The following is a 15,835-nucleotide window of genomic DNA, read 5'->3' as shown; positions in this document are numbered from 1 at the left end:
TATTAGGTTTTTTTTTACTTTTTATTTCTTACTATATGTCTAGCTAGCTAGAATAATATTTGTTAATTTTGTATGTTTAACAACAAATATTACATTTGTGTATATTTAGCTAGCAAAAACATATTATATACACATTTTTGTTTTATTAATGAAAATTCACAATTTAAATTTGCATATAATTTAGATTTTTAAATTAATATATTTAATTCTATTTAAAAAAAATTAATATATTTAATTCTATTAATTAATATAGTGAAAAAAATTATTTAATTCTTTTTTAAAAAAATACAAAAACCTATGATGACTCCCAAGGGGAGACGTTGAATGTCTACAAAGTCTCCCCATGGGAGATGTCATAGGTACCTACAACGTCTCCCATGAGGAGACTTTGTAGACATTTAACGTCTCTCCCTGGGAGTCATCATAGGGTGTACGTGTACACCCTATGATGACTCCCAGGGGGAGACGTTAAATGTCTATAAAGTCTCCCCATGGAAGTCATCATAAGGCCACTTCAGATGGCTCCGGCAACAAAGTCTCCCCTAGGGGACTACTACAAAAATAGGCTTTCCCGACAGTTTTTAACTGTCGCTATTGAGCAATGACGACAGTCGACTAACTGTCGTATTTGCCTATGCCGGTGTAGGGTAGCTACGCCGACAGTTAATAAGTGTCGTTGTTGCTGGCAACCCCGACAGTTAATACGTGTCGCTGTTGCTGGCAACCCCGACAGTTAATAGGTGTCGTCGTTGCTGGCAACCCCGACAGTTAATATGTGTCGCTGTTGCTGGCAACCCCAACAGTTAATACGTGTCGCCGTTGCTGGCAACGCCGACAGTTAATACGTGTCGTCGTTGCTGGCAATGCCGACAGTTAATAAGTGTCGTCGTAGTATTAAATTTATATATATAAATAATAATTTTTCGATATATATTTTTTAAAACTTTTAATTATATTTTTATCAATTGAAATTTAATATAAATTTAAATAAAAAAAATACTCACATAATTAATTATTATTAAAAAATTTATATTTATCATAATAAAAATTCATATACATACAAAATTTATTCATTCAATTGAAATGTAAATAATACATCAAAAACTAAATAATTCTCAATAAAAATTCATTATTCTCAATGTAAATAATACATCAAATCCTCACTGTACATAATTCTTACAAGCAAGAAAGAAAATAATACCCAACAACTAAGAATTTCTTGCTGCCTTGGTTCTCTTGTATAATTGTCTTGGTTCTCTTCAAAAAAAATTTTACCCTACAATAAAAAATAAACACCATTAAAGTCAAACTAAATTTAAAATAAATAGAGAACTTGAGGCTACAAAAGAAATAAAAAGGATAACTGATTTTTAGTCACAAAACTAATTTATATAAAAGTTGTATTTTTCTTATCAAACAAGATGGTCTCATTGCTTAATTAGTTAGTCTTAGTTCTTTAAGTAATATGCATCAAATTCTAAATCCATAGTACTTGGCAAGAAAGGAAAAGATAATATAGTTATAAATAAGAGCACCAAAAACATAAAGTGTTTGCAGATCCAATCCTCTCGGAACTGTACAAGCAATTGCAATTCTTATATGTTAAAATCTTTCATTGAAAATTTAAGTGAGATAAAGCAATTAGTGAGGCAAACGATAAAAATAAGCAAAGAAGAAAATAAGAATCTAGAATAGATACTTGTGCTCTTGCTAATTATGTTAATCCAATCCTTTTAGATCCTAACCATTTAATTTTAACTAAACAGTTTTGTGTGTTATTATTATATCAAATGGTCTCATAGTAGTACAATAATTTCACACATTCTCAGTATTTATAAATTTTGAGATAGTCAAATACTAACATTTATATATATACATATATATATATAGAGAAAGAGACTTACTCGGCCAGTATAGCATACATATTTATTTTTCTTTCTTTTTAGACTTTTCAAAATAAAATAACAATAGTAGTATATATATAATATTTAAATTATATGCAACTAAATTTTATATAGAAATTAATGTATGCATATATAGTATTTTTAACTTTTATAATACTCGTTTTCATGCTCTGCCAATCCATTTTTCTTTTCATCTTGCATGCTTGCTTTCAATACAGATCAGAAAGTAGTTATTGTAGCTACATTCCATAGAGTTTGACTCTTTTTATTTAAAAGAAATCCATACCCCAAATCGCATATGCTAAGTTACGATAAAAACAGACTTTCTTATACACAACCTGGAAATACATGCAAAAATAATGCATATAGTTGATCAAGCTAGGCCTTCCATATGCATTTGTTTGGTTTTTTTTAATGCAAAGTGCTTCTCCTAACCAAGGGAAAGCAACAAGAATCAATAACAATAAAGACACTCAACATACAAAGCAAATTAGCCAGTACAATACCGCACAAGTCAAACCCTGACCAAAACAAATACATATGCTAAGTTAAATAACAATTATGCAAAGGAAAAAATTAAATAATTGATGTATTATATATAAAGTGCATAAAACGAGTGAATTTTATAAAAATTAACTAGACAAGAGTCCATAAATTTCTAGAAAAATGGACAGCACAACAGCTGCAAATCGGACATCCCCAAATTTTAAAACCTGCAAACAAGGCATATGACAGTCCCAGAGCAGAGCAGTCCAATAAAATCACAGTTCAACTCATTATACTAATTAACTCTTAATATACTATGAACATACACAATTACATTTAGTTTCCGAACTCCTTAACATGAAATTAATGAATAAGAAATTCTTGAACTCCGTCATTATTTGAAAAATTACACAAACAAGTTAATGATAATACAAAAAAATTATAGAGCATATATATATAATAATAGTCATTGGTTATCATATATTGTAACTCAGTAAACATCGTGATCAACCAAAATCAATTCAAAAATCTCCACATAATTCAGATTTTACAATTCTTTCAACAACAAAAAATATTAAATTTAAGAACACAGGTGAATGATATACATATATATATATATATATTTATGAACCCCTTTCAAAACCATATCTCGTAAAAATACATTACTATACGTTTAAAAAAAAAAAAAACAGATCTCATACCTGAGTCCAAACTCCGTTGCGAACCCTCAACCCCGTCGAACAATCCATTCGCGAGCCTCATTGAACATCCCCCGAGAGTGAGAGCCCTAAACCCGTGTCGCCGAGCTCCCTACAGCTCCGTTGAGCCTCTGCGCAAGCCCCGCCACCTACAAAGAAGAGAGAACAAAACAGAGAGTAAAAAAAATGAAAGAGATAAAGAGATTACCTTAAAACCCGCGCTACTGTGTGTTGTTGAGCCCCCTACAACCCCGTTGAGCCCCCATTGCCGAGAGAAAGCGAGATGAGGGTAAGAGAGAGAGAGACGAGAGGTGAGATTGATAAGGAGACAGTGTGAGATAATGAGAGTTAGAGAGGAGATTATGGTATTAGGTTTAGATGAGAGCATTTGGGCTTCAGCCCATTTCATTTGCCTTAATAATATTAGAAAAATTTAAAAACAAAAAAAAAATCTAGACCACTATCATATGTATATATACTAACAACTATCGTATATATTATATTAAATCCCTTTTATTTTTTAAATGCATTTTATTTTTAATTTATTAAACTATTGTTGTATTAGTTTTAAAAGAAAAAAAGTATTATTGATGAATTTTCACATAAAAATCATTTTTTATTAAATATATAATTTAAATTTTAATATAAATACAAATGTTAATAATATGAAAAATTTTAAATAAAAAAAATTTAGTTTTAAAGGTTTTTAATAAATACATAATTTTTATAAATATATATTTACATAATTTAGTTTATTTTTAAAATTATATTATTTATTAATTATATTTTTAGATTTTTTTATTTGAATTTCGACGACATTTTATAACTGTCGGTATTGGGTTTTTATCAACTGTCGGCGTTGGGGTCAATAGCGACACATTTTAGCTGTCGGCATTGGTCCCGAATTAACTGTCGGCGTTGGGGTCAATAGCGACATATTTTAACTGTCGGCATTGGTCTCGAATTAACTGTCGGCGTTGGGATCAATAGCGACACATTTTAACTGTCGGCATTGGTCTCGAATTAACTGTCGGCGTTGGGGTCAATAGCGACAGTCAAAAGCAACGGTGACAGTTATTAGCTGTCGGCGTTGGTCTTTATGCCTACAGTTTTTAACTGTCGGCGTAGAGTCTCACTAAGCAATTACGACAGTCAACAGAGTTGACTGTCGTGGTTGAGTGTCGGGAAAGCCCAGTTTTGTAGTAGAGATATTAAATGTCTATAATGTCTCCCCCATGTGGCCATTAAATGCCTATTTTGTTGTAGTGAATTTTATTTAAGTTTAAGTCATGTTTACAATCTACCGTTAAATATAAGAATATTCCGTTAAAGTTAATGAAAAAATAAAATAAAAAAACTATTGAAACTAGAAATTTCTGTTATCTACACAAGTTTTATATATAAGAGATATATATACACCCTTTTGATATACAATAGATATACTTATAGCCAAAGTAAATATTATTAAAATATGTGCATGACAACATAACTTTCACGGTAGAAAAAGATTTACAACAATAATATATTTTTTTTAAAAGTTGATATTAGTTTTAGACTAATTTATTTCTAAAGTACTAAGATAAATTTTTACATATCAATATCGATTCTATACAAAAAGTGTGTTGATAATTAACAAAAATTCTTGGTTTTAACTGTACTTTTAAAATAAATTAAAAATATATATTTATTCATTATAATAATATAAATTCAAATATTATAAAATATCATTATTATAACTAGATATTTATCAATTATATTATTATCAATTCAAATGTATAAAATATCATTATTATAATAATATATAATACAAAATTAGATATTTAATAATTATATTAATATAAATTCAAATGTTATAAATATTATTATTATAATAATAATAATAATAATATATAATCCTAGTTTTTATAAAAATTTTGCTAGGATAAATATTTAGTAATTATTATAATATAAATTTAAATATTATAAAATATCATTATATTATAAGGGTTTTTTTTTTCAGCTGTGTAGTCTTCATTATTCTTTATGCTTTGTAAACACTTAGGTCTCGAAAGTTGATTTTGTATCAGTTAGGTCCCTAACATTTTCAAATCGCATCATTTAGGTCCCTAAATGCTATTTTTATTTCTTTTTTTTTTCAAAGTAAATAAAAAAATGTGAATCAATTTAAAAAAAAATTAGACCACTTAATTTTTTTGAAAATATTAAACATGACATTGAAAATAAAATTATTTTCATGACATTTTAAAAAATATTTAATAGTTTACAAATTAAATTAATTTTTCATTAAAAAAATTCTTACCTTCATTTTTTTAATATTAATAACAAGATTATCAATATTTATCATTTACATATATTTAATTTTATTTTGTAATTTTTTTCTATAATGCAACTTATAACAAATCATATATACATATATGTACATAAATAACTTTATATACATTATTAAGTTTTAAAAAAGTATGAAATAAACAAGCATAATGTTGACGCCGTTTTTCGTCAAATAATAAAAGAAGAGCACATAAACAATGAATGACAATGGCCAAATGAAATAAAACAAATCAAACACACGATTTTTACGTGGTTCAGCAGTTAAATCTGCCTAGTCCACGAGTCTCTGTTATTAATCTCAAGATTATCTCTTAAAATTCTTAAGCATGAATTCTTCAAAGTTTTCTCTCAAGGATCAGAATTTCGGTCCCTTACAATGGTGCATGGCATCTCTATTTATAGAGAAGGATGCAGAATACTATCCCACATATTTTGGGTAGTTACTCTTTTTGTGTAAATAAAATAAATGGCTTTAAATGCCTATAATCAGATATAAAAGGAAACGTCCCTGAAGACCAGGAAACGCATAACTCACCAAATAATATCCCACGATTCTAGGGGATTTACATTAATAAATGAGGATTACATCTCATATTTATAATACTTGTAGATATTCAAGGTGGTTATCGCGTATCTCTAAGGCTTTAGCTTCCCAGGTTTGTCGTCATCGTCCGAGCTAATGACATCTCCCGAGATCACGTGGCTTTCGAGATCGTACGTACATCGAGCTCGAGACCCCTGATCCGAAGTCGTCCCTGAAGATGAGTGTGTCCTCGGAGCTACCTTTCGAGATCGCGATCGTTTCGAGGTCACCATATTCGAGGTCATATATCGTACTTTGCAGGCTCGATATACAATCCTGGAGCATACTCTAATCCTTACGAGACCATTTGTTGCGAATCCAACTTTCGAGGTCACAATTACCATGGCTCGAAATCTGGGTATAACACATAAAAACATAATAAAAATTGATAATATCAAGATAATCGAAATAATATAGTTATTAGTATTAATTATAAAACAAAAATTTAGGTAATAATATTTTTTAATGAAATATTAATTTAATTTAAAAAAATATTATGTACTATTAAAAATGTCATGAAAATATATTTTCTCATGTTATATTCATTATTATCATAAAGTAAATGTCCAAATATTTTAAGAATGATGACTTACCATTTATTTTGTATTTTTTTATGTATTTTAAAAGAAAAAAATAATAAAAATAGCATTTAGAGACCTAAATGATATGATTTGAAAAAAATTAATGATCTAACTAATACAAAATCAATATTTAGTACAAAATGTAAAAAATAATAACTTCAGCCGCTGAAAAAAAAAATTAACAACTATAATATTCAGTATTCATAGAAAAAATGACTAGTAGTCTAATCAACCGTTAATAATAATAAAGAAAGCAAAATAATTGCAAGGTTTTGAAATATTTACAAAGAAAATTCAAACTTTTATTTTTTTAATAAATTAATATATAAGGAAAATATAAAATGAAAGTAAATAATTGGTCAGTAAATATATATCAACAATTTCTAATAGCTTCCCATAGTCACAGTAAAAAGAAATCCTTGTTGGATAGAGTTTAGCAGCTAATATACAAAAAATTAAAAAAAGGATATACTTGGAAATTAAGTTAATGGTTAGGCAAATTTCTAAAGAAGGATATATCTTTACTTAGTATATAAGAGGATATATAAATTTGTTTCTTTCTGTGGGCTATAATGTTAATTTTTTGTAGATAATATTATAAAATAGCAGTATTAGATAGAAATCTATAAGATAGAAGAAATACGACTGTGGCTCATTTATTCATCACTAAGATGGTCAACCTTAGAAGTTGAACCTCTTTGTTACATTTACATACGTGGACAAATATATACAAAGATAATATATAGGAAGTCGGCCATACGTGAGGTCTGTAGAACACACACACTCACACACATACATATATAATAACATATATATATGTTTATATAAAAAATGCTTCCTATTAATTTGTCCAAAGAGAGAGCCATCATTTTTTGTTTCTTATCATCATTATGCTTTAGATGATAGGCATTTGGATGTGAGCATCAACCGATCGGTCGTACCAATACTTCAAGTTATTTCCATAGCTCACTTCTAACATGTCACAGTATTTCTTGTAATAGGCGATGCTATTAGTAGCTGTATCGGTTACCAGATTATTAGGCCTATGTCCATTGATGATGTTTCCAATCACATGTGCAGTACCAAAATAGCTGGGGTTCACTTTCTCTTGGGAGTTAGCATTGATAAATCATGGCAAGTAGGATTGTTGTCATGCTGAGTCATCCAGAACCATATGGCTGTCTTGAACGATACAACTGGGTTTGTCGCTACCAAATCAGGGTTGTTGATCAAATCAATATTAATGCCAAGACTTTCTCTAGCAAGCCCATAATTGTAGTTACTGAGAGATCGAGTATCATATATTATTTCAAGATGTCAAAGGCAGCTGCTGGAGGTACTGGTGGAGCCGAAGGAGGGGGAGCCACAGGTGCAGTATGTTCTGGAGGGTCGACAATAGGGGAGGGAGTCGTAGAGGTAGACGCCATGAGAGAAGCTTTAGGAGAAATGAGGGTTAATTTGGGAGTGGTGGTGAGGGAAAAAAGAACCTAGGGCACTGATACCAGTTGAGATTTGAAAATGGAGGGAAAAACTCACTCCTTGTTCATTGAGCTATTGATATATATATGTTACAATGGAACAAAGAAGAAGCTTAAAAAGCTGAAGAATACAGTTAGAGACTAATAACAAATCTGTTGCAAAATGTAACAGACTGAACAAAATCCTAACTGACTAACTAATTGGAGATTCTGATTTATGCATAACAATATATATATATATATATATATATATATACTAGACACAAACAACGTGCAATATGCACGTTTTGTTAGTTTTATTTATAAAATTTATTAATTATTTTTATTAAATTTATATTAATGCCATAAATTTTGAAATAAATATCTTATTTTAATTAAATAATTTATTTATTTTTGTTTAAGTTTATGTTTGTTGTGGTTTTTGAATTTGACAGTGGCAACAAGAGATTATATATTATATGTTTAATGTAATATTAAATATTATACGTGGATTTTAAATTTAAATTTATTCCTAGTTTTTAAAAAAAAAAAAAAAAGCAATTGGTTGCTAATTCATAGTAGATTATTTATATGTTTAATATGATATTATTGTAATAAGTGAGTTTAAGTTTAATTAAATTTTATTTAAGTTATAAAACGTATGATTTTATTATTTTAAAATAATAATTATTAAAATATCTAAAAGATATTATATTTTAATTTTTTTAATTATTTATTATTTAAAAATAATTATCATTGTAAAATATCTGAAAAATATCATATTTTAATTTATTTAATTATTTATTATTTTTAAATAATTATTATTATAAAATATCTTAAAAATATCATATTTTAATTTTTTTAATTATTTATTTTATTTTATTTAAGTTGAAGTGTTTACAAAATACCGTTAAATATATGAATATTCTGTTAAATATAAGAATATTCCGTTAAAGTTAACATTAAAAAAATAAAAAACCGTTAAAACTAAGAATTTTCGTTATCTACACACTTATTATATAGAATAGATGTTTAATATGATATTATTTTAATAAGTGAATTTAAGTTTAAATAAATTTTATTTAAGTTATAAAATGTATGATTTTATTATTTTTAAATAATTATGATTGTAAAATATCTCAAAAATATCTTATTTTAATTATTTATTATTTTAAAATAATTATCATTGTAAAATATCTGGGAAAATATCCTATTTTAATTTGTTTAATTATTTGTTATTTTGAAATAATTATCATTGTAAAATATCTAAAAAAATATCCTATTTTAATTTTTTTAACTATTTATTTTATTTTATTAAGTTTAAGTGTCTACAAACTACTGTTAAATGTAAGAATATTCTGTTAAATATAAGAATATTCCGTTAAAGTTAACATTAAAAAAATAAAAAACCGTTAAAATCAAGAATTTCCGTTATCTACACACTTATTATATAGATCGAAGATATTACAAGATTATTTATAATTGGTTTTGAATAATCAAGTAAAACCATTGAGGTCGATCGGTGTGATTAATTATAGGGGTTTTTTCATCTATACGGATATAGAAAATTTTTTATTCATTTATACGGTTTTTTAAAAAATGTTTCATTTATATATAATTCTTAATTTTTTATTTCTAGGATACGGTCTTAACTTTATTCTTTAGTTTTTTGGAGGCTTTATTTGGTTTTCTCAACCTAAATTTACATGTTTTCCAACTTTGATAATGAGTCATGTCATTTTTCATATTTTTCTCTATTATTCGTCTAAATTAATCACCCATCACAACTAGTAATGATCAGTGAATTAGACATTTTACTTTAATAACTTTATATATATATATACATATATAAAAATATATGTATATTCAAATTTTTAAAACAATTAATGAAATACTATTTTTTTTACCATGATGGAATCACATATGTTCAATGCTTTCTTGTGACCTTTTTTCATTTGAAAGCCAAAAAAATTTGATTTACATCATAATGTACCAATATGTTGTAATTTGCATATGATATTTTGAAGTTGCTTTAATTGCAAATGAGGATTTTTTTATGTTGCTTTAGTTTCAAATTAGATTGCTTAAGTCATTGAAATTTGTATATGAATTTTTTTAAGTTACTTTCAGTTGCATTGGATTTCATAATGATGATTAATTTACAATATGAGGTTGCTATAGCTGCTTAACATGATAAAATTTGCATGAGTTTTTAAGATGCTATCGATTAAAATGGATTGCATAAGAATGATTAATTTACATAATGAGATTTATATATAGTTGCTTAACATGCTGAAATATATAAATTAATTTTTATAAGTTGTTTTAGGTTGCATAGCAAGTTGTAATTTGCATTTGAGGTTGCATAAGGTATTTTGAGTTGCATTAGATTGCATTTGAGATTGTAACGGGTTGCTTTAAGTTGCATTGGGCTTGCATTTGAGGTTGCACTTGGTTAAATTTTAATAATTTATTTTGCAAACTTGGGTTACATTTGAATATGCATTGGGTTGCATTGGGGTAGGTTACGCTTGCATTAGTTTCAATGAGCGTGTATATAAGGTTGCAGATGGTTGCATTGGGCGTGTATGTAAGATTCCATTTGAAATTGCATGTGGGTTACTTTAGGTTGCAATAAGAATTGCATTTAGTTGCATTCGGTTGCATAGAGGCAACTCAAGCTTTCTATGTGTTGTTTTAGGTTGCATGTGGTTGTATTCGTAATTCATATGGATAACTCACAGTAGGAGTTGCAATGAGTTGCAGTGGGTTGCACTTGGACTAGTCATGCATTGCTTTAGGTAGCATGTGGTTGCATTCGTAATTCATTTGGATAACTCATATTAGGAGTTGCAGTTAGTTGCAGTGGGTTGCAGTTGGACTATCCATGTGTTTCTCTCGGTTGCATGTGGTTGCATTCGTAATTCATAAGGATAACTCACATTAGGAGTTGCATTGGGTTGCACTTGGACTAGCCTTATGTTGGTTTAAGTTGCATGTAGTTGCATTCGTAATTCATATGGATAACTCATATTAGGAGTTGCAGTGAGTTGCAGTTGGTTGCACTTGGACTAGTCATGTGTTGCTCTCGGTTGCATGTGGTTGCGTTCGTAATTCATAAGGATAACTCACATTAGGAGTTGCAGTGGGTTGCACTTGGACTAGCCATGCATTGCTTTAGGTTGCATGTGATTGCATTCGTAATTCATATGGATAACTCATATTAGGAGTTCATATTAGGAGTTACAGTGAGTTGCAGTGGGTTGCACTTGGACTAGCCATGTGTTGCTTTCAGTTGCATATGGTTGCATTTGTAATTCATATGGATAACTCACATTAGGAGTTGCATTGGGTTGCACTTGGACTAGCCTTATGTTGGTTTAGGTTGCATGTGGTTACATTCGTAATTCATATGGATAACTCATATTAGGAGTTGCAGTGGGTTGTAGTTGGTTGCACTTGGACTAGCCATGTGTTGCTCTCGGTTGCATGTGGTTGCATTCGTAATTCATAAGGATAATTCACATTAGGAGTTGCAGTGGGTTGTACTTGGACTAGCCATGCATTGCTTTAGGTTGCATGTGGTTGCATTCGTAATTCAAATGGATAACTCATATTAGGAGTTCATATTAGGAGTTGCAGTGGATTGCACTTGGACTAGCCATGTGTTGCTTTCAATTGCATATGGTTGCATTTGTAATTCATATGGATAACTCACATTAGGAGTTGCATTGGGTTGCACTTGGACTAGCCTTATGTTGGTTTAGGTTGCATGTGGTTGCATTCGTAATTCATATGGATAACTCATATTAGGAGTTGCAGTGAGTTGCAGTGGGTTGCAGTTGGTTGCACTTGGACTAGTCATGTGTTGCTCTCGGTTGCATGTGGTTGCATTCGTAATTCATAAGGATAACTCACATTAGGAGTTGCATTGGGTTGCACTTGGACTAGCCTTATGTTGGTTTAGGTTGCATGTGGTTGCATTCGTAATTCATATGGATAACTCATATTAGGAGTTGCAGTGAGTTGCAATGAGTTGTAGTGAGAGAGTAAAGTGATTCAAAAGTACAGATACACAGAAAAGAATAACATTTGAATCTCTAACTTGCTTAAGATATTTGATCAATTAACAAATAAGAATAACATTTGAATCTCTAACTTGCCCCTCAAAAGAACACTCTCCTAATCACCCTTGCCCTTATGGGCTAACATATATTAGTATTATATAGCTAGATATTTATATATATATATAATTTATATACATTAATGTTAATAAATAGATGGAAAACATGAGTACATAGATCAATGGAAAAGAGTTATTAGAGTATACATTAGTAAGGCTTGACAAAACCAATTGAATTGGACATGAAAACACAAGTCAGAACCACCTAATTCCACAAATCAATATTTAATTTGGGCATAGACCTCACACCGATATTACATATTAAAATCAGAAATCAATGACAAAATGTTTGGAGAAAAGATACTTCTAATAAATAAATAAAAGTGTCATTTCTGAAAATTCCCCACCAAATCCTTGAAAACCAAATCATCAGAATATTCTTATAACAATAACAATTAAAATGAAAGACCAGTAGCAGCATTTACAGAGATGGGAGAACCATCGTCTGGTTTTGTCGAAAAACAGAGGAGAATAACAACTTTGAGAGAGGTTTTGGTGAGTGGAGCAAATGGTGCAATAAAATTTAGTTCTAAGTTTGTGGGGAATTGGAATACAAAAAACCAACAAATGGGTATCTAAAATTCATTCCAGCATAGGTCCTCCACAATAAGGACAGGGTACTCTATCTCCCTTTTTTCCCTTGACATTTTCTTGCAAATTAAACACTTGCAAACCTCCCATTTTCTCTCTTTCCATCATTTACTACTACTACACATAGAAAACAAGTTGGAGCTCCTTTTATACTACTACACATAGAAAACAAGTTGGAGTTTTCACATTATTACAGTTTGGCAAATCAGTTGCAAATTCATTGCAGAAGAATATATATATATATGTATCGTTTATTTAATATGCTTTAACCAGAATTTGTCATTGGAAATTTACACGAAATTTGCAAGACGGAAAGGCAGAAAAAAAGGCTTATTGATATTGCCGTCGAGCTCCTCGAGCTTGCGCCGCCGAGACGGAGAGGACTAAGAGACGAGCGTAGACTTGGAGGCTGTCGAGCTCCTTGAGGAAGAGGAGCGTAGACTTGGAGGCTTGCGTTACCGAGAGGAAGAGGAGTAAGAGACGAAAGGCTCCGACAAAATGAGAGTGAGAAGAGAGGAGGTGGAGACACGGAGGTGAAGAGAGGCGGCTGTAGTCTCTTGACACGAAGGTGGAGAACTCTCCAAGCTGAATAACGTTAAGGGTTAGGAAAGGGTAATTTAAACCGTATAATTGCATAAACAAACCGTATAATTGCATAAATAAAATTATAACAATGCAAGGAAATAAAAAATGACGTAAAAATGAAAAAAAAATGGTAACAAACAGTATATTAGATAATTTCCCTTAATTATATTAGTCAACATATTATCAAGGACAATTTTCTTCCTTAACACATCACACATGTTATATTGCGAATATATATATACACATATTTATATAGAAGGAAAAAAAAGAGAGAATACGCAACTATGACTATATATATATATATTATACGATCGAACTTCAAAGATATCTATGTACTTACTGAGTGAGTTGCACAGGTCCTCGACTATTGTATTTTTTGCCTGGAGCGCATGGCCAATGAGAGGACGTGCAATAATCATTCTCAGAGTCGACCATAGTAGTCCCGTTAATATGACTACATCCCCATGCATGTGAATCGATTCAATCAGACCTTTGACCTATACAACACAAATAATAATAATTGCATGCATGCATGTTAATATATGAAAATCATTATAAATAATTATTGTGAAATCAATCAAATTTAACAATGGTCGATCAACCTGTTGTTGCTTGAGAAGTTTGACCTAAGAAAGCGGCTAGCTCTCTCTTACGAGTGGTGACATCACCGGTGGTAGCAGAACCAGGGAAAGAGGCAGCAGCAATGAGGAAAGCGTCGTAGTTGTAGAACCCTTGGCTAGGGCAATCCTTCATGTGCTTAAACATTTCGTTATAAACTGATTCACTTACAATCTTGCTTATACCTTCATTGTTATTTCTGAGTAGCGCACGGGGGAGATCGTGACTCGAACTATGTGCGACGAACCAGCCCTGGTATCGGCAGTTCCCTCCCCTGCAGTAGTCAGATCCGCCACCGCACCAGTTATGGATGCTGCAACATCTGGTGTCTCCACATGGAGGGTTGCCTACAGGTGGTCCGCATCTGTGGTCTTCTCTTTCGTCTGCAAGGACTATCACTAAGAACAAGGAAATAGTTAAAGATAAGAGAAGAAGACTACTTCCTAGGTATTTCATCTTCTCTTTCTTTGTACGATGAGAAGTTGTTTGGGTGTACCTTGATGAACAGATTACATGGGTATTTATATAGCTAGATCGTAAACTGATCAGGTAGGTACTAGTACTGATATTTTTCCATACATATTTTTTTACACATAATAAAAATAATAGATAATTCTATTGTATATTACAAAATGTATGAAAATTAATCATTTACTTGCAAGTTTTATTTTTTTGTTTCCAAAATGTATTTTATTACCGTGTATAATTACAACTAATAAAGTTTTAAATATGTTTATTTTTATCTTTTGAATTTAATTTTAATTTTAATTTTAATAAATATAATAATTATTTAAATTATATTAGTTTTATAATAAAAAAAAGCATACAAAAAGGTTTTATTTAAGTAGTGCAAAGTCAATTTTGATGTGTTTGCTAAGTGATGTGCCACATGTATAGTTAGTTAGTGTAATTTAATATTATGTCTCTTATATTTTAATTTAAATAAAATTATGTGTAACTCAATATTAATTTTATCAATAATTAATAGTATGACGCATCAAAATAGTGTTGGACACTATATATGTAGAGAGAGTGGCCCAACCCAATATTCAAACAAAAATCTTACTTATAGCACAACTTTTGTGACTAAAAGTGAAAATTGGTGGGGGAAAATTTATCATTGATAAAAATCTAAAAACAATATGGCTCAAGTATTACAATCACAAAAATATATAATATATGGTGATTTATTTTTTTTTTTAGTTGTTTTTGTTTCGACTAAAACTTCTCTTGTAAATATATAAATAGTTTTTAAAAAAATATGTCACATCTTTATGTGTGTACTAGATAAAAATAACGTGCAATGCATATTTAGTTAGTTTGAAAGTCATAAACATACTTTTTCAAATATGTATTTATTTTTATTATTTTTAATTATCATATCAATTTTAAATAAAAAAATATCATAAAAATAAATAAAATATATTTAATATAATGTATGACATAAATGTATTAAAAAATTAGGGCAAAACATTGTCTATAATTTTAATAAAAACCGGTTCACTTTTTTCTTCTTCAATATATAATAGAATGAATTACAGTTTTATAGTATATATAAATATTTATATCAACCATCTCTACACATATGACATATATAAACACAACATTGACATAGATATATATATATTTATATGGCTACATGACAAATATATAAATTATAATAATATTTAAAAAGAATTAATAATAGAATAAAATAAGAATAGAAAAAAATTAGAGTAATATACATGCATCAATTATTTTTAGTTTCTAATGTATCTCGCAATATCTTTTGGTGAATTTGATGAAGAAAAAGAGCTCCAATCACTTGATAGAAAATAAAGT

General features: G+C 29.3%; 1 long non-coding RNA gene and 1 pseudogene across 1 annotated transcript; both read right to left on the bottom strand.

Moving 5' to 3' along the window:
• Positions 1-1,105: 1,105 nt before the first annotated feature.
• Positions 1,106-3,509, bottom strand: LOC133822533 (uncharacterized). Its single transcript, XR_009887920.1, has 2 exons — positions 3,092-3,509; positions 1,106-1,276 (listed from the first exon to the last, which is right to left on the bottom strand). It is a non-coding gene; the product is annotated as an uncharacterized LOC133822533 (long non-coding RNA).
• Positions 3,510-7,475: 3,966 nt separating this feature from the next.
• On the bottom strand, positions 7,476-14,470 carry LOC133823909 (mulatexin-like; annotated as a pseudogene).
• Between the last annotated feature and the right edge of the window lie 1,365 nt (positions 14,471-15,835).

The sequence above is a fragment of the Humulus lupulus genome, chromosome 3 (assembly GCF_963169125.1).
Source record: "Humulus lupulus chromosome 3, drHumLupu1.1, whole genome shotgun sequence".
NCBI classification, from domain to species: Eukaryota; Viridiplantae; Streptophyta; class Magnoliopsida; order Rosales; family Cannabaceae; genus Humulus; species Humulus lupulus.
The sequence above is the reverse complement of the archived record's forward strand: the minus strand, read 5'-3'. Positions and strand labels throughout refer to the sequence as shown.